The sequence below is a fragment of the Drosophila busckii genome, chromosome 3R (assembly GCF_011750605.1).
Source record: "Drosophila busckii strain San Diego stock center, stock number 13000-0081.31 chromosome 3R, ASM1175060v1, whole genome shotgun sequence".
In the NCBI taxonomy this organism is placed as follows: Eukaryota; Metazoa; Arthropoda; class Insecta; order Diptera; family Drosophilidae; genus Drosophila; species Drosophila busckii.
In genome coordinates this window covers 17,607,827-17,633,860 of record NC_046607.1, presented here as the reverse complement: position 1 = coordinate 17,633,860, position 26,034 = coordinate 17,607,827, and the positions used below count along the sequence as shown (strand labels likewise).

The 26,034-nt window shown below is 40.6% G+C and overlaps 1 protein-coding gene across 2 annotated transcripts in view; it reads right to left on the bottom strand.

Moving 5' to 3' along the window:
- LOC108602995 (octopamine receptor beta-2R) overlaps window positions 1-11,173 on the bottom strand; it is a 33,541-nt gene extending 22,368 nt beyond the window's left edge. Inside the window, exon 1 of one of the 2 annotated variants that reach the window (XM_017991389.1) lies at window positions 9,992-11,173. The gene's annotated coding sequence lies outside the window, so the exon portion shown is untranslated. The remainder of the gene's footprint in view (window positions 1-9,991) is intronic. The other variant, XM_017991388.1, reaches the window with a different exon arrangement.
- Between the last annotated feature and the right edge of the window lie 14,861 nt (window positions 11,174-26,034).

Below are 26,034 nucleotides of genomic sequence, written 5' to 3'. Positions count from 1 at the left end.
ACGCCAGCGACATGATAAAAATTTAGAGACAATAGCAGGGATAAAGAGACAGCGCGCAGCTAAGCTAAAGTTAAGTATGCGCTATAGCATTAAAGTTGGAGTGCAGACTGAACAAGTTTATAGGGTATATAGCAAAGCAACTGCAACTGCACCTGCAGCAACAGCTGGCATTGTTAAGCTTTGCTTATAACGCCTCAGCTTGCCTTTGTTGCTTGCCTGCCTGGCTGCTTGTCTGGCAAACATTAATTACACTTGAGTGCTTGCCGCAGCCAACAGCAATTGCTGCCTGATTATGAAGCTTTAGCTGGCCCCACAAAAGATTGCAATCAGAATTACGACAACAGCAGCAGCAGCAGCAGCAACTGCTCACAGCTCACAGCTGATCAACTGCTGGCAGCTGCTGGGCTACGAGCAAACAATTTATCAACGCTGACGATCGCCGCCGCCTCTGACATTGTGGCACGAATTTTCGCATGCACTGAAGCGCGGCAAATGTCAAATTTTGATGTGGTCAAGCAATTGCTGCCAAAAAATGTCAAAAACGCTTAAGCAATAATATGGGCGAGAATTATTTATACGCCCGAATGCGCAGCTATGGAATTAAAATGCAATTTTTTCACGAAAATTAATTTTCGCAGCCGTGAAATTTGCATGCATTTCGAAAAATAATTTGCAAATTGCAGTGTGAGCGCAAATTGCAATATTGCGAATAGATTTATGCTTGTTTTCTTTTTTATTGCTGCACTTACTAGTCGTATACATAATTTGCAGTCATCTATTTTATGTTTGCCTTTGGCTAATGGCCTTAATTATTTGTAGCCTATCGGGCTTAATCAAATTTGGCGCACATCTCGCTGCATTATTTATTGATTTTGGCTTTTCAGCACGTCGCACACTAGCAAAGACGACCTCGTCTATACGTATACGTAATGTTAATTACACAAAGCGCACAAGGCAAATTAAGCTTGCCCCAACATGCGGCAAACTGTTAAGCAGGTTAAAGCATGTGCCTTTGACCTGTGTGCACTGCACTTGACGCTGCTGCTGTTTGCCTAATCCACAGCAGACACATTGATTACGCCGAGCTGAAGACTAAGCGAGGGAGCGGAGCGGGAGACAGACAGACAGAGAGTTGTCAAATAGCATTAACACGATTGTTTGCCAACTGGGATTGATTTTTATTTCAATTGAATTGAATTGGCAAATCAATACCTCGAAGCTCTCTCTCTTTATATTAATCAACTGCTAGCTTGCTGTCAATATTTAATAATGTGTCTAATTAATGTCAATTGCCAATGCACGCCCAGTGCCTTAAATGGGGCGTGGCATAATGTAATTATCTTTTATTTTGCACTTTACAGCACTCAACCATCAAACTAATTGAAGCATCAATGCCCGGGCGGGCGCTGCGGTCACATTAAACTTTAAATATAAATACAAACACGCACACTGCGACACAAATTGAGCGTGTATGTGTGTGTGTGTGTGTGTGTGTGTGTGTGTGCTTGTAATTTCGCTTGGGCATGTTTTTCAGCTGGCGCGCACACAAAACATTTATGACTTGTTAGTTGTATGCGAAAATTTCATAATTTCCATTTACACACTGAATGGCATTTGAGGACTGAAGCCTGTAGCCTGAAGCGCCTTAAGGGTCAGGCCCGAGCAAACTTAATGAGCTTTTCGTGTCAGGGCTTCGAGTATTCCTATATAATTTGTTATTACACAAAACCCTTAAGAAATGTTTGCCCGTTTGCTTGTTAACAATCCCCCAAGCATATTGCGCCGACTTCTGGCAAATTAACAAATTTACATTCAAGTTGTTGCTAAGAAGAAAATCTAAACCTGTTGCGTTTCTAATTAATGGCGCTTTGTGCTGCTGCGAAGCCCCAGCAACATGTGCTGCGCTTAAAACGAAACGATGAATGAATGAGAATTTCCCTAGACAATAGACAATGCACGCTCTTAATTTCAATTGCAGTTGCAATGTCTTAGCACCTACTGCTTGCTGCTTACCAAATATAATAACAATAACCGTATTAATACGAATTTTATTGCACTTTGCATACGCTACGTGCTTTGTGTGCTAATTGCAACGCCGAACGAACGAACAAACAAACAGACAGACCGTCAGTCAGTCAAGCAGTCAGCTAGTCAGCTCGTCATTGGCTGTCGCTGATGATAAAGCAAGTCAACACATTGCAAACGCTCTCATACGTAAGAGCAACGTTGCTGTCGTTTGCTGGTTTCCCACAGCAGAGCAAACAAACAAAAACTGAGCACTTTTCATATAAATCAGCGCTCAATGTCAGCAATGTACTATTTCTAATTAGAACCGGAGACATAAAAATCACTGCAACTGCCAAGTGCAGCAGCAGCAGCAACAGCCACATCAGCAGCAGCAATGCTGTCAGCCTTACAAAACAAAATCTGCTAAGGTACACAACTCATGACGTCGAGCGATGACATCGTCTGGCCTGTGTGGCTTGCCGCTTTGGCTTTGGACAAGGGTTTGACTAGTTTGCAGTAGCTAAATTGATTGACTGACTGACTGACTGATGGACTGATGGAGCGCACAGAACGCTGATTACGCTGCCAGACAAGCTGTCGCTCTCTGCTGTGGCAGCGCTTTACGATTGGCACGTGGGCGTTGCTGCCACAATATTTATGCAGCCTATGGGGGCAGACATTAAATTTGCATGGCACAACAACAGCAGAAGCAGCAGCAGCAATCGCATCGAGTAAGTGCGCGTTGCACTTAATGATGCACAATCGCCAGGCAAGTGCACAGCCGTGCAAATCTGTGTACCTCATTGCTCATACGCCGCATTGCACATGACCGCTGACCATCAAATGTCAGCAGCAGTAGCAGCATCAGCACAATCGTTGCTGCGCTCATGTGAAACAGCAATTTGCCTAAAGCGGTAGTCAAATTTTTGGTGTGTGTAGCGCACAATTCGCAGAGTTCAATAAATTATGGAAACAACAATAAAGCCTAATAAACTATGCGCTGTTTAATTGAAACAAACATTGTAGGGCGGCCAAGGAAGCTTTTTTGTAAACAATGTATGACTGCTTTGTTTTTGGCGCAAGCCATGAACTTGCACACTCACCCACAAGCAAATTAACGACAACAACAAACGCGAGTAATTAAACGAAACGAAATGAAATGAAAATAAAAATAAAAATACCGCAGCTAAGTGAACTTGTTATTTTTAACGCAGCAACGGCAGAGCGATTGCCGATCGCTAGACGAAAATAAATCATTGAAATGTGCTTGTAGCTTAAGCTACGCGACGTTGCCACTGTTAATACGCTACAATTAGTATTACATGCAGTTAAACAAGCAAATAAATCATGTAATTTGCAGCATTGCATAACAAAATAACAAAATTCGCTAAATTTTGCATATTTGAGCGCTTGAATTGAATTCAAATTGAAATTACTAAACTATAAATTACACAGCGAGCTGTAAATGCTATAAGCTCAGCTGATTGTGAGATCAGACCACCATTATAAAGCAGATAACGCAGCAGCGTTCACACCCCACAACAAATGCCAAGCGCACTTTGCATACCAATATGCTACCAACTTTATATATACAGTAGTAATTGTTTATTAAACAAGCACAAAAGAATTATTATGTGTACATATATGTACATATATCTGTGTGTGTGTATGCTGATGAGTAAATATTATAAAGTAAGTGCTCGTACTTATTGTATATGAGACGGGCATCTATGAATTTCAATTACAGTGCTACGTGCTCGTGTTTAGCGCGCGCTTAGCGTGCGGTTTGCGGCCAGTTGAGTTGCCAGTTAGTTGTCGCTGATTAGACATGCACTAAACTATGTGTATGCTTGTAAGTCGCGCTCTGTTATATATATAAACAGAGCGCCGAACGCCGCGTCTGCAATTTAAGCTTGTAGTATATACATAATAAGCTCAGCCCGCAGCCGCACACACAGCAATTGCTGCGGCGGGCGCTTTTGTGAATGAATTCAACTGTAAGTGTGAGTGTTGAGCTTGGAAGTGTCTGGGTGAGTGCGCCGCTGTCGCTTGTTATTAAAAAAATCATTAAGCATTTAAGCAAACTAATGTGCTAACGCTTCAATGATTCCCACAGCTCAAGCGTCGTATGCTTTATTTTTTCAAGCAATTGCCTCACACTTTATTGAACCTTTTTTTAAGTGTCACTCATTGTGCTGCTGTTGGTTGTTCAAGCAATCACATATAAATATATTTTCATTGAAAAGAATGATATGTTGAATGAAAACACATATCATAACTGCAGCGCATGGTTTTGCGGCAAATGACTCATGTCGCGTTGGCAATTAAAATAAAATTAATTGATGAAAATTCCATCACGTCTTAATTGCATTTCCAACCAGTCGAACGGAAAGCAAACGCAAACACACGGAGGCTGTGTGGCAGCTGATGCAAAACTCAACAACTCAGCCCACTTCACCGCCCGCGCCAGACCAACCAGACAAGCTGAGCTCAGCAAGCAACGCTCTCATGGCTGTGTGGATCGCTTGAGCGCGCACACATTCAAAATGATATGTGTAAATGGGCACTCAATTGGCATATATTTCTCGACATTTAGCTTAATTCTTATCTAAACTATACGCTATGAGCTATTGATGCCAAACACTTGATAAATTGTGCAATGGAAAACAGTTCATTGTTCTTTTGTCTATATACAGCTGCTGCTGATTTTTTAATTTAATAAGCTTTTAATAGCAATAATTTGGCAAATTTATTGTGCGCACGTCCATACAGAAAAAAGAAACAATATTTATATAATAAAATATATTATGCCACCTATTATATGCGCACTCTGCTAGGATCTAGCTGTGCCTGTCAATTAAACGTAATATGTTGTAGTCATAAAATGCACAAGCAGCCATAAACAGCAACAGCAACAACAACAATAGAAACAAGCGCTATAATGACAGCAACGACAACTGCAACACCAATTAGGTTTTTGTATAGTTGTATTAAATCGTTTGGCATTATTATGTCTCATAATCTACGCATTATGTTCACATTACAAACTGCCGGCGACTTTTATTTTCAGCCATGTATTGTGTACTTCATAGAGAGAGAGAGAGAGAGAGAGAACCAGTTTCTTGGCTGCAGCTTTGCCATTCAAATATTCTAATCAAGCATTAATGGGGGGACATTGAATATATAATTGGCCATAAAGCTCATCTGCGACTGTGACTGGTCAGGCATATTAAAGACAATGTTGTTTTTATATATATAAATATGCATGCTTATTGTAGCTGGCAAACTTTATAGACAAATGCAAAATTAATTAGCGAGAGAGTCGATGTCTATTTTTCTATTTCTATTTCTATTTCATTTGGAAAGCAAATAAACAAAGCGAAATTTACATAAACGTGAATGAATACACTTGATCAATGAGTATGTAGTAGTACTTCAAATACAAACGCAAATGAGATCATCTGTTGGAAAAACAATTTCAAATTTATAAAAAGGGGGCTTGGTTCACAAATGGTTCAAAGTAAATCATAAAGAGCCAACTTGTGTGCCATTAGCTATGATGAATTGCTGCAGGTCAAGGCAATGTTGCAACAAACAAATATAGTACACATTAATTACAATATACGGGAAGCGTTCTATGCAAATTTACATGCAATATATTGAAGGCCATTAAAGAGCAGTAGAGAGAGCAGCAGCAAGCAATTTAGTAAAAATGCAATGAGCCTTGCACAAAGTTTGCATAATATTTAATTAATTAAATTTGTACTCACTCTCTCTCTCTCTCTTTATAACGCTTGTTACTGCTGCTGTGTTCAAAAGTCAATTAAGAATTGAATGCAGTTTATCTAAATTGCATAGTTTTGTATTCGTTTGTTCAGTGAGAGACAAATTGCAATTATTAGAGCTTCAACCCTCTTGTTGAACTTTGACGCCAGCCAACAGCAACAATAACAATCACACTCGAGCGCTTAAAAAAATATGAATCAGCTTACGAAAACATTGACTTAAAAACTCAACTTGTAAGCGATGCAAACAGCAACAACAACAGCAACAACTCGAGCCGAAGCGCTGTCCCCAGCTTCTACTAACACAGTTCGTTTGCCTGGCAAACTAATTAAAAGTTGAGCGATTTTCTTCAGTTGCAGATAGCTTTCATTAAAGTTGATTTCTACTTTTTTCTCGCTCTCTCTCTCTCTCTCTTTTTTTATTTTAATTCATTTGCATGCGCCCTTTGCGCAAGGACTGGCTTTAACTTTAATTTATAATTTATTTGCTCACCCTCGCGCACTTGGTCGCTCTCTATCTACGACTTAGTCTCGCTCGGCTAACATTTTTTAATAACTTTATGCACTTGGGCTGACTTTTTTTAATTTATGTACAAATTCCATGAAAGTTATGAGAATTCTGCAATTCACTTGGCATAATTCAGCGCTCACTGTTTGTTTGTTTGTAGCTTTACTTTTTTTGTTGCTTGACCCCAGCTTTAATTAAGTTTCATTGTGTGTGCTGAGGCTTGCATTGCTTTGCAGTTACGCATACGCAGAGTGTGCCCGATCAAAGTTAACTTTATGCTTTAATCTGGCTTTGGCACAAGTTCACTTTGCAACTTTTTTTTTGTGTTTTTTTTTTGTACTGTGCTGTGCGTACTGTTTACTTTTCATTGCCAAATCCTTTTGCTGCAGAGTGTTTTCAACTTGGCTTTCAACCCAACCAGCACCACCACCCACAACTGTCGATGTTATTGCTGAGGTAGAGCCCAAAAAAAAATAAAACGAAACGAAACGAAATTTTGACTAAAAGCAAAGCGCATTTAGCGCTTCAATGCTCAGGTGTTGAGCTTACGCTGTTATTTTTCGTTTCGAAGCATGAGCCACGCCCCCCACAGTAAGGCAGTGTATGTTGTAGACTTTTTAGTCGCTTGGCAGCTTTTCTCATTTGCATACTTTTTCCAACTATTTTGCATTTTTGTTTCACCATTTTTACAATTTTCTCACCATCGTTTCGGCACAGCTTCTGTTTATCTCCCGCTGAGTGCCATCAAAAGCAAAAGCAACAACAACAACAAAAAAAGGGTCAAATGAGCAGACAATTTTTTTTGCTTTCAAGTGCTTTTCAATACTATTGAAATGGATAAAAATGGCCTGCACATTGTGCGCACATCTTCGTTTCCACTTGATTATTATGCGCTGCTGGTTAACTGTCAGCCACACACACACACCCATACACACACACACTAACACACACGTGAAAGGACAAAAGAAACCACAGCAAAGTTTCAACTTGTCTGCGCGTTGAAACAAACCGCAACTGCAGCTTGTAAGTCAATAGCCATGGCATGTGTCTATTCTCAATAGAGACAACAGCTGAGAATATGTGAAATATTTAACAATGCAAACGGGAGTTTAAGTAATTTTGATTAAATACCTCAATACGCCCACTCAACATGTTAGACAAATAAGTCAAGCATTTCATTTATATCAGCCAAAGCTGTTGGCATGTGTAAATAGCAGCTAAAGGTCGCTGTTTGGTATAAGCTACATAAACAAATAAATAAATATATGTATGTAATATAAACAGTTATTTATCTAGCTAAAAGTGCGGCATTAGCACACACCGAGCTGGTCATAAATAATTATCTTTATTTTATTGATTTAATTTAGTAACCAAATGCAACACCAAACGCATTTAACAAGTTGAAATTACAGCGCTTCGGAATTGCATAACATTGCACGTTATAGTTAGTTATAAATAAATAATACATGCATTAACTTGCCACAATTTATTAATTGAGCTGCAAGCTCGAAATTAAAATTGCATGCAATTAAATGTAGACAAGCAATTGATTAATTGTTAGCACTCGCTTTAGCGCTGTCTCTGTCTGACACTTGCAGTTAAGTTTTGATTGTTAAATGCGAGCAATTAACAATTGAAACTGACAAAAGTCAGTTGAGTTACAACTCAACTATGTAAAATGTTGAGCGTAGATGTTGGGAAAAAAGATTTTATAACTTTTATTGTTTTTATGCTAAACTTAGTTTTGCTTGCAATCAAATCTAATAAATTTTTTAGCCTACACATGCTCAATTTTCTTGCAGTGTATTGTGTGTGCGCTTCGCTGAAAATTGTTGTATAGTATAACATCTAACAAAGACTGTAACGTCTGCCGCAGGCAACTACTTGAAGGGCGACCACGTTTGCCTTTAACATGTGTCAAAGTTTTCGCTTCAATGAGCTTTAAATATTTGATTTGTTTTCCACATGCTGTTAGCTATCTATACCGCATGTATATGTGTGTGTGTGTGTGCTTATGTGTGTGTTGCTGTCAGAGCTGTCGCAAGTTTTGCGGCACTTTGCCAACGGGTGGGCCTATATTCCATTTGGTTTTTGTGGTTGCCTGCTGTGTAATCTGAACACAACAAGCTCACACACACACACATATATACTTTTATGAATATATTTACTCATAGCTTGAGTCTCGACTGTGGTTTTGTCTAGCACATAATTGTCATTGTCAAGTTTGTGAAATACGCTTGAACGCAAATGCTGCTGGCATTTTATTCACGCCAAGAGGAAGAAGCAGCTGCGGCCCTCGAAGGCCTTTCGGTCTAGGCCAGGGCCTACAGACAGACAGACAGGCAATTAAAAAGCTGACTAAAGAAAAAGCGCAATGCTTGGACTTGGAGTTGGACTGGACTGTAGCTGGCCAATAAATCAGCGGCGGACACAAGGATATCAAATGGACAAGCAAAGGATATTTGGCTGCGGCTTGTGTTGTGTAAAGTGTAAAGCGAGAAGCGTGTGAGAAAGAAAACAAAAGACATGCACAGTGGCAAACACAGAGAGATAGACAAAAAGTCTATGAACGCAGGCATATAAAATTCAATTAAATTTCTCTGCTGTTTCTATTTTTGTTGTTTTCGATTTTTTTTCAAGTCAAACTTGCTGTGCTTTTGCGCTGGTGTTCGCTTATCGCTTGCAGCGCTTCTAATCAAGCGTTGGGTACTTCCTTGAGCCTGACAGAGCGAGAGTGCGAGTATCCTAATGCTCATTGCGGTTTGCCCTTGCCCGAAAATTGTGCCGCAGGGCCATGAAATCAAGTGGAAGAGGACGCTGCCTGGATTTTCACGCTGCCTTCATTTGTTCTTAACAGCGAGCTTGCGGTTCTCGCTCTCCACAATTTTCTGCCTTTCTACACATTCAATAGCTGCCTTTGACATGGCCAACGACGACGACAATAATAGCAGCAGCAGCGGCAGCAGCAGAAACAACAACAACTGAAGCCAAGACTGGCGCAGTTGCCGTCGTCTTCATCGTAAATTACATTGAAAATTCCTGCCCCATTGATGTTGATTGAGCAAGAAAATGCCAACAACGCCTTGGACGCAATTTCATCCCCACCATTTGCCGCATGCCCTACCTGTATATGTGTGTGTGCATTTTCAAGCGATTTACAACACTTGTCGCCTGCCACACTATACCGCAAGCTAAGCTCTGTGTCTATGTCTCTCTCTCTATCTGAATTTAAATGCTTTGTGGTTGCGCCCAGCTTTAACTTCAATTTGCGCCTGCCACGCCTACTCAACTGCCCTTAGGCCTGTGTCTCAGTCTCAGTCTCTGGCAACGACACAAAGTATCATAATTAATGAATGCAGCCGTCGGCCTATATTGCGTATGGGGCGTGGCAGGCAATGCGCATGCTAATCGACGCCCACTCTGCTTTAAAGCACTTTGAATAAATAAAAAATCAATTAAATTAATGAAGCTCATTTGTGCACAATTTCCATTTCCGTTTCCGTTACGGTTAGCATATGTCAGCGCTAAGCGTGTCAATATTGATTAATACCTTGCACACCGAGCACAGAGACCTGAGCTATAAATCTCTTTTGTTGTCTGCCAGCCAGCGAAGATGAATGCGAATGCGCTTGCCAGGCAAAATTTATAAACATTTCATTTCAATTCTTTAAATGCTAAAAGCTCAACTTACCCATAAGCTGCAACTACAAGTGTAGGCTGCCTGCCAGTTTCGTTCCAATTTGTCAATTTTCGCAGCCAGAGCCAAGAGAGCGAGCCTGCCTACAAATCTTTTAGATGCCAAGCAGCCCAAAGCTTCACACACAAATGAAACCATTAATGGAATTGACTAGCAGCACTTGGGAAAAATCTTGGGCATAACTTGGCTTTGTATTTGCTGAAAGTCTAGCCTTGCAATACAAGTGTATTTGAGAGATTTCTCTGTGTGTATACAGAAGAAAATTTGCATGCTAAATCTTTGAAAGTTTGTTTGGCGCTGGAGCAAAGCGCAGACGCTGTCAGATTGAAATGCAAATCGAATAAATAGAAAATAAATAGAAGGCATAAGTAAACAAAATCACTTGAAGCAGCAGCAACACACAGACTGAGATGGCAAGGACCTTTAAAGCATTCAAACTAACACACACACACACACGCTGCGTATGTGTGATGTCAAGTGTGAGCTCCAGGCAGGGGTTGCGTATACGTATACGAAGAGAATACGCTGACGCTGCTGCTGCTGCGTTTGGAGCAGCTTAAGTCGTTATGCGACAACAATTTCAATGGTGTGGCACAGTTAGTGCCACAATCGCTGCCACAAGCTTGAAGCGTTGGCAATATCAACACTTCCGTTTTGTCGTTACGATGAAGCAAACTTTGATTGCAGCACCCGGGGGCTGTTTGACTATACAAAATGTGTGTTTGCGTCCGTGTGTGTGTGTGTGCGTTGAGCAATGTGACTTGGATTATAGTTGTAGTTGCTAGAACTTCAGGCCTGAGTGCCTATTTTATGATTACACACAGACTCGCTCTCTCTCTCTTGGCTTCTCTATGACTTGGCGATTTGTTGACTGCACATATTTATCGCTGCCGTCGGCGTTTGGCTCTTGCAGCTTTATCTATCGCTGCTGCTGCTGCTAATAATGATGAGCAGCCCTTTCGTCGTTGTTGTTGTTGTTACTGCACTCATTACGTTTATGGTTTTTGTAAAAATATGACAAGTATTTGCATGTTTTGAGCTTGAGCTGAGTTTGTTTCGAACGTGCGGCAGGCGTCGTTTGATATTGATATTTATATTTATACGCGACAATATTTATAACACATTTTTTGCACACCGTAAAGTTATTAAACAAAACAATAATTATACATAAACCAAATGACAAGAATGTAAAGCGCACACAATCAAAGCAAAATAAAACACAAAAACACAATTATGTGCCCGCATGCACATTATATATTTGTATGTACTATATATATGCACTTAAGTGCATTTTTTCTCTTTTTTTTTTTGTATTTGTTGTGAAGGCTGCACACTGCGAGTCGCTGACTGTAGTTTATTTTATTTTCTATTAGTTGCTGTTGTTGTAAATTTGTATATAGGCGCACTCGAGCAATGTACATACAACTGAGATGCTTATTGCCGCATTGCGAATTGCATTTCACGGCCCTGCAGCGGAAGCGGAACGCGCAATGACCGTCGGCAGCGTGGCGTTGGCAAACGCTGCGTATACGCAATGGCACGCGCGCACTACAAAATTGCACACAGACTCGTCGGTGTCGCTGTCGCTGTCGCTGTCACTGCATTGTGCGTATGCGTGCGTATGTGTGTGTGTGTGTGAGTGTGTTTTGTGAGTAGATTTACCGTTGCAAGCAATCAATTCTTGCTGCTTGTAATCTGCTGCAATATACATGCATTAATTTCTTTGCCTAACGCGCGCCCTTTTCCGCTCAACAAACGATTGCGAATGCGACTGCGATTGCGAATGCGTAAGAACAAACGACGACTCGACTAGGATGATGACAACAACGACGACGACGACGGCGTGGCAGCGCCACTGACGGTTAACAGTCGAATGAACTGCCAAATTTGTATGAGCGCCGCACGAAGCCCGACAGCGCGTTAGTCGCGCTCAGAACTGTGCACAGTATCAAACGAAAATTGAGTTCTGTTTCCTCGTATTGTCGTCGCACTAGCCAGAACAACGTCGACGTCGACAGCGCTGCCAACGCCAACGCCACCGACGCCAACACAATGACTATGCTGAGAGTCGTCGACGCTACGCTCAGAGCAGCGCGCATGTTGCACTCAAAGCAGCTTACACTCTCACTCACGCTCATTCTCACGCTCACTCAACTCAACGCATTCGTCTGTCTGTTGTCTGTGTGCGCTGCCTCTGTTAACAGTTAACAGCGCTTGGTCATGTAATTGGGTTACATTTACATACGCTGTTAGCAATGTTAATTCGCTATATGGGGAGTGTAGTGTGTTAAATTGTTGGCGCTGTCATTTGTGTTTTTGCAAAAATTATTAGCGAGCAAATAAAGCAGCAGCTGTCTAAGCCATTAAATGCATGGCAAATTGGACTGGCAACAAGCGGAAAGCGCGGCAAAAAACTTTTAACAACAGGCTTCGTTAAAAGCTTGCTAAAGTAAATTCCAATTAAAATTACAGCCTCAAATGCCACAGAATCTAAATTATGCGTAATGAAGTTGTCGACGTTTTTACCGCTGTGGTTGTGCCGCCGCCGCCACCTTGCCTGTCAACACACACACACACAAAGACACACACACACATACGCACACACATAAGAGGGTTAGCTTTGTTGTTGTGCTGTTTGCCTTCACTTGACGCGCACGGCTGCTCACAAATCCTGGCAGACGGCAACGTCACTGAAATACGTTAAAGAAGATGCCAAGTCCGAAGTCTCCAAGTCGAAGTCAAACTCAACTGTCAGGGCGTTGGAATTGCCTTGCAGCACATACACGACGGAATCCTTTAAGACGACTATAAATACCCAGCACGCCCCAGAAAGATAAGCACACACACACACACGCATACAAGACGAGCAATTTTTACTTCAAAAGTCAACCAATTCCACACATCTGTGTGTGTGTGTTCAGTGTGTGTGTGTGTGTAGATTGACGGCTGTCAGCATTTGGCCGGGGCGTTCCCAACTGATAGACGCTACACGTGGGACTATTAGACTTCAATAAATTCAATTTACACAAATTTGAAAAGCAATCCCCTACTCTGCAGTAAAATAAATCCATGAAACGCCCGCAGCATACGCAACTTGCAACCACAAAATACAAATCAAACAAGCAAAGTATTAAAATAAATGCGAAACAGTTGCCCCCAACGAGAGCCAAAATATTCTTGTTAAAAAGCAAAAAAAAAAAAATGAAAAAGGAATATAAATAACAAGAAATAGCTAAAACAAACATAAATTTAATTTTGTTTTTTCAATGTTATGCGCTTCAATTGAAGTGTTATTTCTACAATTTTTATGTTATTTTTATAGAGCATACAGCGCTTAAAGAAAAAGGCAAAGGCGCAAGCCAGACCCAGAGCCAGAGCCAGAGCCAAGTCAAGCAATGTGTGCCACAAGCTCTCATAAAAATTGGCATGCGCCTCAATTTGTGCGGCATGAAAACAAAAGTTCACAAAAGTCGTGGCAAGCCGTCGGCTTCTGATACAATTTGCATGCAACAATGGCAAATCAACTGCGACGCATAGGCATCTGTCAATTGCATCAACTAACGAAAGCACACAAAGCGGATTGGCATTAGCAGAGAGACAGACGCACATGGACCGACGCCGTCGCCTAGGCGTTGGCCGAAATTGCAAATGCATTGAACGTGTTATGTCAGAGGCAGGGGGCGGGGGGGCGTGCGGGGCATTCCCCTAAAGCATAGTCGTACTACTAGTAGTAGTAGTAGTAGATGTTGCCACTGTCATTGGCAGTGCAACATGCGGTATAAATGCAATTTAATAGACGCTCTCTACACCCGAAACGACAAAAGCCAATTTCATGCGCCCCGTGGTACGCGCTACGTCGCGCAAATGGCTTTTGATTGACATGTTTGACATTCTGCACGACAAGCATAAATTGCTTGGCATACGCATAGCTCACCAGCTCAAGCACTGAGGCAGGCTGGCTGACTGACTGACTTGCCACCACCCACAGAAGTTGTCGCCTCTTTTTATTGCAATTTAAATGCGTCAGCATAATTTTGCAGTTTGTTTAAATGATAAGAGCGTGTGCGCTGTGTTTGAACTCGACAATGCGTTTGGCAAATTGAAAAGCTAAGCAAGTTAGCTCCAACTGCTGCATAAGTTTCTTTCTTCGCTTGTTTGTCTATTTGTTCGTTCACTCGTTTTTTTGTGGTTGCTTCAGCAATTGTGGCAAATACTAATACACACGCAAGTCCGAAAGCGACCTAACCCGCAAAAAATGTCTAACTTCAAGCACACACACACACACACACACAATGCTGCTTAGTTAAAAACACACATTTGCACAGTTCAATGGCCAAGTGATGCCAACTATAATAACAGCTCAGAAGCAGCAGCAGCAGCAGCAGCAGCAGCAATAGCAGCAGTTGATTTGCTACAGCTTGCCCCAAAGCACAAGCGGCAAGCAAATGCGATTTCAATTGCAATACTGCTGATTGACAGAGCATAAAGAGACCTCAGCTGCACTAATGATGTGCATAGTATATTAGCTCTGAGGCCACAGGCTGTCTGCCAATATTATAAACCAAATCAATAGTTATGTGTATTTGTTGTGGTAAACTTATTACGTTTTGGAAAATATGCAAATAGATTCTAATTAAAACATGAGATAAAATTTACACTAACACAAACAGTTCTAGATTTAGTTAATATTATGGAAATAAATATAGAGGCATCTATATATCCAATTATTATTGATATAGTTCCTTTTATAGCAACGATTCTTCAAGCTCTCTTCAAGCTTCAGTCTATTAAATTCAATTTCAAACAAACCGCAGACTATAAAATGTATTGATTATTGATTTTGTACAGTGTACGCCTTATAGAAAGTCCGTGTTGCCAAAAATGACGCAAAAATATGTTGCAAGTTAACCAATTATGATGAAATTGTTGCCACAACAGCATTTAATTGACTTTTGCAATGAACAACAATAGCAGCGACAACAACAACAGCAATATGAAATCTAATAACAATAATCGTCAGCAACATCGTTAACATAATAGAATCCTGCTGCTGCTGCTGCTATGACTGCTGGCCTCAGCTAAATTGACACCTGAGCTGCTGGGCTGGAGGCTGCCCCAGCTCTTGAGGCAACAACAACAAACATGAAATCATTTCTTAAAGCCATTTGACTAATGGATGCTGCTGTTTCTGTTACTGTTGCAGGCTGACCGCTGAACCTTTGGCCTTCTTGCCACCCGTGGCGCACTTGTGCCAACTTACATATGTATGTGTGTGTGGGTGTGTGTGTGTGTGTGTGTGTTTGTTGGTAAAATCACTGGCCATGCTTTTAGCAACTGTTAGTCATGGCTTTGGTTTTTCGGGTTTGTTAGATTCTGTTGAAATTACGAGCACGTGACAAAATCAACAAAATTAATTAATAAACTTTGTCGAGCATTTCCGTGGTGTCACTGCTGACAGCTATCTAAAAGGTAGCTCTGTCTCTGCTTGAGACGTAGACTAAATGATAAGAAGACACTTTACTTTAATAAAAGTTATGCACGCCGAGACGAAATCGTTAATCAGCATTAAGAGCAAACACAGACATAATATCGATCGAGTGCGTGAGACAGAGACGCGTGCACGTCAAAGTTGCAAAGCTAAGCTGACAAAAGTTTAACTAGTTTATGGCCAGTTTGCATTATCTAAAGCAGCTAATGCTTATTTAATTATAAACTCTAATTAGGCACTTGACATGCCTGGAAGCTGCTGCGTGTTTGGCATTTAAAACTTGATTATAACTTTATAACTTTGAGCGAACTACAATATAAAATTATTAATTGCCACAAAATGTACACAAATTGTGATTAATTATGCCACACACAAACACACGCACAAATAAACACAAACACACACACATATGTACCATATAAATAGCTAAAGATATCAAAGACAATGCTTCTTCCTGGCTGTGCCCCCCATTTGTGCCGTTTGCTGCTTAATGTGCGCAGAGCTCGTCATGATTTATTATTTGCACTTGATAATGACGCATTGGGAGCGGCATGTCCAGCTGATATTAGATTGTGGCAGGCGTTCGAGCAAAACAAAAGGCATTTGCGTTTCTGACCTTTGAACTCTACTATTCACTGGCTCTATATAGACAGCTGGCAGCATATAAAAAAAAACGTGGCCCTCTCGCTCTCGCTCTGTTATCAGCGCAACTGCAAATGGCGTGAAAGAATGCGCAGCGCTTTATTTTTATGAGCACACAGATAAAACAGGGCGTGTTAGTTGTGGGTGTGGCAATATGCAGGCAGCATAATAAAATAAAAACGTTCAACTGACTCGAGTGGCAAAACGCTCGACCAACCAACCAACCAGCCAACCAGCCAAGCTTACAAGCCGTGTAATATCAAAATGACAGCCATGGAAAATGTTGTAGACGACCGACAGCGACGACGACGACGCACTAAGCTACATAAAATGTAGCTCACAGTTATGTTTTTCGTGCGGGTTGCTGCTTGTTTGGAGCTGCCGAAACAGCTAAGCGCGCCAGCTTTGTTCCTGCCAAAGCAGATGTAATCAGATGTTGCCAGGCGCGCTGCTGCTCCACGCACAAAGGAAATAAAAAAAAGCACAGAGAATTTATTAATTTTTCGTTGCGCACTTGCGCGCCCAGGCCAAACATTTGTTGCCCAGTCCCAGTCCCAGACCCAGACCCAGATCCAGCATTTGCAATTAACAGTAAATTCAATAATTTCTCGTTTTTACTTAACATGCTGGCGCCTATGAAATTTATGTATAAAAATCAATACCAAGGATACAAATTTAATAACATTTTTAGTTGCTTAAATGCAAGCACAGCTTATAAATATTTATTGATATTTATTTATTGGCTCACCATTTTGCTTTACCTTTTATGCATTAACTTTTATAGTTTATTTGATTTATTTCAATATAAATTGTACTAACATACAGTTTGACATTCATGCAGCAAAGTCAACAGAGCTGCGTTTGCCATCTGTTTATGATGTGTCTGCCTAATTGAAAAACTTACTGAGGTTTCAGCTCTGCAACATAACTCATACGACGCGTGCGCCCATATAAAGCAAGCAAAAATTCATTTAACTTTTGCCTACACACGCACACAAACTCCAAAATGCTTTGCTGCACTGTCTGTTTATTTTGCAATTGTTTTTATTGCGTTTGTTTTTGAATGAATTGACTTTCAAGTATGCAACAATATTTTGTTGCTGCTGCGGCACTTTAAGTGCAGCAAAAAAAAAAAAAATAAAGTTAAAAAAAAGGACAGACGGAATAAAAATAAAGGCAGACACAACAACTGCGCAGAGTTTTGTTTTGATTGCAGTTGGTGAACATAATTTATAGCAGTGTAGAGTGCAGAGCAAGGCAAAACTTTGTTTACTCTATGACTTTTTGCAAATGGGCGTGGGCGTCGGCATGGGCGTGGCTGTGGCAAAGCAAACACAACAAGTTGACGTTTGGCGATTTCAAAAACAAAATGCAGCCAGCAAGTAAATTGCAAATAAACAAATGTGCGGTTGTGCATGTGTCTGTCACTCTATAGATCTTGCGCACGCTTCTCGCTTGCGAAATTTATTTTATTTATATCATGCACAAACTCTGTGAGCATTTTTTTGATAAAAACTGCAGAGTTGTGAAGCTGCTGCTGGTTTTTGTGCATTGACAAGTGGCAGCTTAATTGAGTGATTACCCGACCAATGGCTGTGACAAGTTGTAAACAGTAGCTCGTTGACAAAACTCGGCTTAAGCACTGCAGTTGATTGCCATAGCCATTATTCATGGCCAATGACAATGCAAAAGGCATAAACAAGAAATGTAGGTATAGTGCTAGCAGCAGTTTATGCATACCCAAGCGATTTGCTATTGTTTGAGCATAGAGACAAGATCTTATTGTTCGTTTGTGCTAATTAAATATTTATGGCCAATCAATAATAATAGCAGAGCAAGCCCTACACACAGTAGACTAAACTTTAAGCTAACGGCAACGGCAACTTAAACTTTCTCCATTTAGTTGCTGCGCCATTTAAATAAATTCAGACACACAAGTTTATTGCCTGACGCCATTTTGAGAGGCAACGCACGTGTGCACGTTGGCAGGCCATAAACGCAGCTTACTACACTGACGAGCAGCAGCAGCCTCCTGGACAGCTTACATTTGATGCTCAAGTGCAAATGAGCCAAATGCCAGCACACAGACAACGACATCGACATAGTTAAAATGCAAAGTTGTCCTTTTTTTTTGTCGCCCTCGCTCTGTCTACGCCCCAACAGTTTTGTCTGCGCACGCTTGAATTTGTTGTTTATAGCACATTTCTATTCATTATGAGTAGTCGCTCGCTGGCTTGCTGGGCTTAACATTTCTTTTATTGTCAGCCTGCGCTGCTGATGAGCGCCATTTGGTGCTTGGGGTGTGAGCGGCGTGGTCAGCAAGTCTAATCGCTCGAGTTACACGCAATTAATTCGGCTTTGTAATTAACAAAAGGCTGCCAACAAACATAAACACACACACACACACACACACACACACATGATGCTTAGCTTAGCATTTGGCAATGCGTTGCTTAAGCTTTGCTTGCTACATAAAATTTATGAACGTTAACGCAAACAAATTTCAATGCCAATTTGCAATGCGTATGCTTAATCAAAAAGCTTCGAGAGTCGACAGTCATGCTAAACAGGCGCTAATAATAGCCCCAGGCAATTACATTACAATGAGTTAACGGTTTTCATTTGTTGCCTAACGCGCGTGTCTCTGTAGCTTTTGTTGCAAATAATGAAAATTATAAGCCACTTCCGAATTTCATTATCGAAATTAGACAGACGTGGAGTCGAGCGACTCTCTTCAGTTGTCTGTTGTTTGCTTGCTGTGCTGCTGATGGATTCAACGGATGTAGCGCTAATTTGTCAACGGCCATAACGGCTGCCAATGACAAAGTGTAAGTCATTGTGGGCGTGGCAAGCCAACTTTTGCCTTGTCAAATTCAAATTGACTCATTAAAAATGAAGCCAACTTCACGCAGCAGCAGCGAAAGCAACAACAAGTTAACCAAATGATAAATAACAAAATTAGATTTGACATCCGTGGCGCGCACACACACAAATTACACGCATTCATCTTGATTAAATTTTGCGTTTTCGCTTTGAGTCAGATTTAGTCATGAATAGCATTGGAAATTGCTACAAACTTTAAGCATGATTTGTAATTAGGAAAATTGCTAAAACACTCGACTAGATTTCTAATTGCAGCTTAATCGATTTTAATGCGTTTTCTTTCATTGCGTCTCAACTGTCTGCAGCTAGCTTAAGTTTCATAGTAATTTAGTGTATTAAATTTCTTGCTGCTGCTGCTGCTAACTGCATTTAAAGTTGCAAGCACAAGCTGCCGCATAGTTCGTGTTAAATCAATGGGGAGCTTGTTGCTGTTGCTGCTGCTGCATACTTAGCCTGTACTTTCATCCGGCTGCAACAGTCTGCGGCAGCAACACATGTGCTCCATTGCTGTTTTCTCATATTTTCTCTCTCTACATGCTGCTGCTGCTGCTGCTTGTTGCTCGTGCGCTGCATTGCATTACATTACGTATACGTAATGTATTTAAAAAAGAAACGTACGCAGCTGAGCTTTGTTTTTAAAGCATACACAACATGCTATACGTATACATAAATATTTTGCAGTTATTATTGGCCACGACGATGACGATGACTAGTGACTCAGTTTCAGTTTCGGATACGGTTGGGGCAATTTATATTCTCGCAACGCAAATGCCATGCTTATTTATGTTGCTGCTGGGGCTGGCTGGGACTGCTATTTAGCAATTTTAGTAGCAGGCCAAGTTTTCTGCTTGAATCCCTGTCAAATAATGCAGAAATATGCTCGGCTAGCAAACAAATCATTGGGGACCAAATGGCAGTACGAAATGTGCACAATAAAAACGAAAATGGATTTTTAAAAAGGTCGCTGGCACACAGCGATATAGAAAGGTAGCGCTATTAAAGCTGTAGGTCAACGCGGCGTATGCGTTATAAATTTTAGCTTAACTGCTGCGCGTGCTTTAAACTTTATAGTCTGGGCAGCAAATTATCGCCTTGGCTTATTGAGATCCAATGTCAATGATTGCATTTTGATTTGCTGCAATTGTGTGTGGCACGTTGCAGACGCAGACGCAGACGCTCGCTGCCACAATCGCAGTGTCAATCAGCAGCACGCAATCAGTTTATTTTACTCAGCCATCAACCATCAGGCAGCCAGGCAGGCAGGCAGTCAACCAGGAGTGCCTGCCACTCAGCTCCAAGCACACACAGACAGTGCAAACATGCGCGTCTCTGACAATGGCTTATGCTACAACGAATCCTTAGCGTATTTGTATTAGTTTGTGTCAACACTGACTCTGCTCCAGCTGCTGCTGCGGCAGCAAAGTGTAAATAAGCAAATACTTAGAGAGCTGGCAGCCTGAAAGCTCTGACGCAATGTTGAACCAACGCACAGGACACGCGTCAAGCAACAGGAGATGCTGTAGCAACTGCCACAACAGCAGCAGCAGCAGCAACCAGCAACCAGCAGCAGCCAGCACCTGAGTATCGAGTAATAAAATGCGCATTTGTGCACGAAATTACTGCACTTGGGGCTTGAGCTGTTGCTGCGGCTGCTCCACAGCTTCAATGTGAAGCTTCCCAAAAGTTTACCCATACGCCCAGTGGGCGCGCGTTGGCAAGTTTTATTTTATTCCTCTGTATTTTACAGCTTGCTGCCGCAACAGGCCAAAAAAAATATATAAAAAGCAAAAAAAGTTGCTCGCAGCAAAGTTATTTTCAATAAGCAGGCGACGTGCAAACTGCTTCAAAGTGCAAGACGTATACGAGAGAAGAAGAAGCTGAGAAAAAAAGCAGCATATAAGCCACAGTAAATGTATTTTATTGCATATTATAAATGCATTATGGCACTGCACATTAAATGCTCTTACGTGCAATTGCATAAGACAATTGAAGACAATACAAATTGGGGATGCGCAATAAAAGCGACGCTTAACTGATGAGATACGTAAAAGGAAAGGACAGATTGAAAAGAAAACGAAATTGAATTCGAATTGAGGAAGGTACGAGAATAAAAACATTTGTGTGTTAATAATGGCAAAAGTACAGGGCGATGTTGAAGAGAAAATAAATAATGGACTTTAGTTTTGCATTCGAAAGGTTAACTAAACCTCACTTAAGTAAAGCAGCTGGCTTAAGATTCTTTAATTCAGCAGCATATCGAATAATTCTCAAGGTTTTTATTAGCTTAGCCAAATTGTAATCGGATTGCAGCAGCCACCAATTCTAATTACCAGATTGATTAATAAGCTAATTTGGCGCTACACTTTGATATTTTATGAGTTGCCACGAACTTTCTCACAAACTTTCAGCCTGCCAAACCCATTCGCATTTGCTGCATACCCCGCTTGCTAAAGAAATTGTTGTGGCAATAAATATACTTGAAGAGCAGCTACAATTCACGGCTTGTGTACTTAGCCGTCGACATGACACGCAGAAGAGCTCTCTAAGTTGCCTGCCTGCCCCATAAACAGCAATGAGTGAAGCGCTCGCTTTGGACTGTCTAACAGACTCGCTGCGCGCATATAAATATAAATATTTTTGGGCGCTCTGGCAACTATTTTTATTGCATATTTTGGGCGCTTGCACAGAATTAATTGCACTCAAAGTATGCGCATTAAAGTTAATGAGCTCTCAGCACTCTCGGCTCTCAGCTCTCAGCCAGATACGCTGTGTGAAGGGGTCGTAAGGTTGGTCGCTTAGCTGCAATTACGTTTAATTGCAGCTGCAATTGTCGCTAAGCTCAGCAAAAGCAACGGCAAGTGCAAGTGCTGTTTAACAGCTACTTAAAAAGCCGTGCGCTTTTCAATTGTTTCAACACATTGTTCATACGCCCCGTTGTGCTTATGTAGTTACCTGAGATTTTCGCTTAAAATAGTGAACAGCATGTTGTTGTTGCTGCTGATGCTGCAGCTGCTAATGGAGTTATACAAATATTCGGGCATATACACACCCACACACCCACCCACACACATATAAATGAGAGCTAATGATGTTGCTTTGGCTGTTGCCGTTCATGCTAGAGAGCTCATGCCAGCTCATTAAGTATGAATGCCAATTGGCAGGCAGGCAGGCAGTAGCAACAGCAGCAGCAGCAAGTTTCCCAGTAGCGGCAGCTAAATACAGTCAAAGGTCGTATTTATTAGTTGCCAACAAGTTTTAAGCTGCACCCGCAGGCAACAAAATGCAATTGCATTTGCCATTGTTTACTTGAGCTAATTAGAAAGCACTTATTGTAGCTTAAAGAAGGCCAAACAAGGCCAGCAAAAGCCATTGCAACTGTATGTTTGGCATTTGAAAATATTTGTGCCTGTACTTTGAACACAAACGACCGAATATATTTCTATAAATTTCATTTAACAATAAAAATATTTCAGCATTGTTGTTGTTTGTGCAGCAATTAAAAATAAATTAATTTTTAAAGCAGCTTAGTGCGCAATTAAATGTTTATAAATATGTGTAGTGCATAAATATTTTTCACACTCAAATGCACATAAATGTAGCTATAATAAAAATAAGACCATATGTCAGCAAGCGCCTAATTAATGCGCACCTGTCAAAATGTTATAAATAGTTCACTTGAACGCGCCTTTATTTATAAACAATTTTCATTTAGTTGAAAATATATTTCAATTGCATGCTGGTTGAGCCACAGCTGTCGCCATATACACGCGGCTCAACAGACGTTTAATTGTTTTTAATACGCGGCAATCAACAATTGAAGTTTTGGCTTTATAAACTGAGTCGTTGATTGTGCTCAGAGATTTATGTGTTTTCCATTTCGCAAACAATGCCAGAACGACAGAACGTACAGTGGGTGCAAATCAAGCAAAGACAGTGCGTATTAAAATACGTATACGCAGTGGTGGTAGCGCTCGAGGCGCTGTAGATGGGCAGGTAATTGCTTTACACAAGTTTTAGTAAATTTAGCAGTCAGTTTAAGGGTTTGCTTCATAGCTCCAGGGACTAAATGTTTATTAAAGCATTTCGAATTTAACAATTTAATTGTTAGTTAGAATCAATCAATTTTGATTTAGTTCATCTCCTCTTTTCAAAATTAAATGCATGTTTTTAAAACGTATTATAGCTGAAATTTTCATTGCGCTAAAAACAAAATTTTATTGCAAAAACATTGCAAAACATAATTTATTTTTATGACTTGTGTATATTTTCAATTATGCTAATCCGCACCACTGTGCACTGTGCACTGTGCGACACGCCCACGCCCACGCCCAAAATGCACATTTATCGCCGCGTATATAATATTTTCGCTTGTGTCGAATTTTAATTCCATTGATTTTATACGCGCTGTAGCCATCAAGTGAAACACATTCAGCAGTTTATTACCTTAAATTGTTTATACAATTCAATTTGTTTGATTTTACGTATTATTATCTTGCTTGTTTAATTTCAATTTTTCGACATTGAGTGCTGCTTGTTTAAGTATTTAACTTTATATTGCCGACCACGCAGCCAGCAGCACTTGAAGTGCTATGCAAAGAGTTTGCAAGTGTGTCTGCCTGAGCATTAAAAACAAATTAAATTCTGGGCAAAATAACAGAACAAAAAAAAAAAAGGGCACTGAGACCCTTTTGCATAGTTTTGCAAATTAAAGTTGATACTAGCCACAAGGGCCGCAAGGACCAACCTGGCCGGTCAACCAATAGCAACGTCATTAAGGCAATGCTACGCATACTTGGGGGCCCAAAGCTGTGATACGACTCCCCGAAAAACTCCACTAACATTTTAGAGAGAGCAGCAGCAGAGGCACAACAAAATTGAAACTTTTGATTGAATACAAACTACAATCTGTAGCCAGAGCCAAGCATCGCAGTAACTAAAACTTGCTTTCAACTTTAGAGTCCTTAAACTGCTGCTGCTGCTGTTGCTGTTCTTGCTGTTGCTGCTGGCTGCAAACTTAGTTTTCTAAATTAAAATAATACAATAAAGATTATATAGGTACGTACTCGCTCTGTCTCTTTCTCTCTCTATATATATATAGTGCTGGCATTCAAGTATACACAAAAACTGCCAGCGCTACTTACTCGTTGAGGCTCAAGTTGAGGGCCAACTTTGACTGCATTTTCTGGCTCTGGGGCTCTCATGTTGAACATGTTGTCAGTATATGGCAAAGTGCATAAAACTTGCCTATGCCTTGGCACACAATTTTCAATTTAACAAGTTTTCATATTAAACAAGCCAAAACGAAAAAGCCAAGAGCGAGAGTGCGAGTGCGAGTGCGAATGCGAGCGTTGGAGAAAGATTTCTAGCAAATTGTTTTGTTTAACATAACAATCAATAACAAAGCCCAAACAATTAGGCCAAACCGAAAAGAAAAACAATAAAAATTAAGTGAAGCTAGCAGAGAACAAGTCGATGGCTCTTGTTGCCAGCAATTAGTGCAGTACTAAAAGCCAATAATTGAAAGCCATTGCATGGAAGTGAAAAAGTGTTGAATTTTAAAGTGAGCTGCTGAGCTGCAAGTATCGTTAGCTAAGTCCTCACGTAGCTGACGGGCTGCCAATGCTGATTAGATTGAACTCAGCTTGACGCGTATGCCTTTTCTTTTTCAGCCGATAATAAGCTAAACAGGTGTAAGCTGTAATCCAATCAATTGCCATCATTTTGCTTAAGAGCCTACCCCAAAGAGAACCAAATTGACAGCTGCTGAACAAAAAAGATTGCATAGCATCATCAAAAAGTAAGAACGAGCGACCAAAAAAAAAAAATACATATACATAAAGTAAACAAAGCATTGCTCAATTTAAAATACAGCCCAAGTATAAAGCGATAATAAGTATAATAAAGACAGCCAAAAGTTTGAAAAGCCTTGCGAAAAAAAAATTGGGAAAAAACAAAGCAAGCGCTCTGACAGGAAATTCATGTTGATGAAAAATGTTTTTCATGTGCTGCCACCATTTACAGTAAATTGATAACAGTGTGGGCGCCCATACGAGCCTATGGGGCGTATGACTATGCCAAAAAACCAAATAGCATAGAGCTGAGCCTACTATGCAAAAGCCTTACAACAGCAGCAGCTCTAGCATACAAAAAATTATCAAACAAAATAAAACACACACACACACGCACACAATGACATTAAGCAGCAGACAAAATGCTTGTGAGCATTGCCTTTGCCGTCGCCGTAGCCCCACCCAAGCAAAACAGAATAGAGACTTACGCTCAGCCAAGCAAAAGCCAACAAAGCTCAAACTCAATGTAAAGCTCACTCAACCGCACCCACGAGCTCGGAGCTTTGCTCAGCAGCCAATGTAAGCCGAGTAACTCTGTTCGAGCCGAGGAAATGTGTCACAGAACGACCTTGAATCTCACTCACTGAGCGCAACGAGCACTGCAGGCACTCACCTAAATTTTGTTTCGGGGGCTGTTGCTTTGAGTAAGTTGCCGCCGCTTCTCTGAGCTCAACTGCAGGCCGAGTGCTTAGCTCAAATTTTACAGCTCGCTGCTTGAGTGCAGTTAGCAGTTAACAGCAAGTAAAAGCATAAAATAAAGTAAAGTTGTTTAAATTTTTAAATGTAAATTCAATTGTAGCTGCAGCAACAGGCAAAAGAGTTTAATTGTCAAGTAATTAGTTCAGACAATATGATTGAAGCAGCATTGCTCACATTTAATTTAATAGTAAAGTAAAGTATAGTTTAATAATTTATGAAGCTTTAGCTATAAATTAAATTGTAGCTTTGTCAACAGACCAAAGAGTTTAATTGTCAAGTAATTAGATGTGACAATAACTTTGAATTTTGAATTCTGTCAACTATTAATTTTCATTTTAACTAGAATTTGATTAAAGTCAGTATACAAACTGTCATAAGCGCACAGCTACTGGACGCACATTTTGCTTACATATATAAATTTATGAAATATTTTAAATTGTTGTCTAATTACAAATATTTCCGACCATAACTTTTTG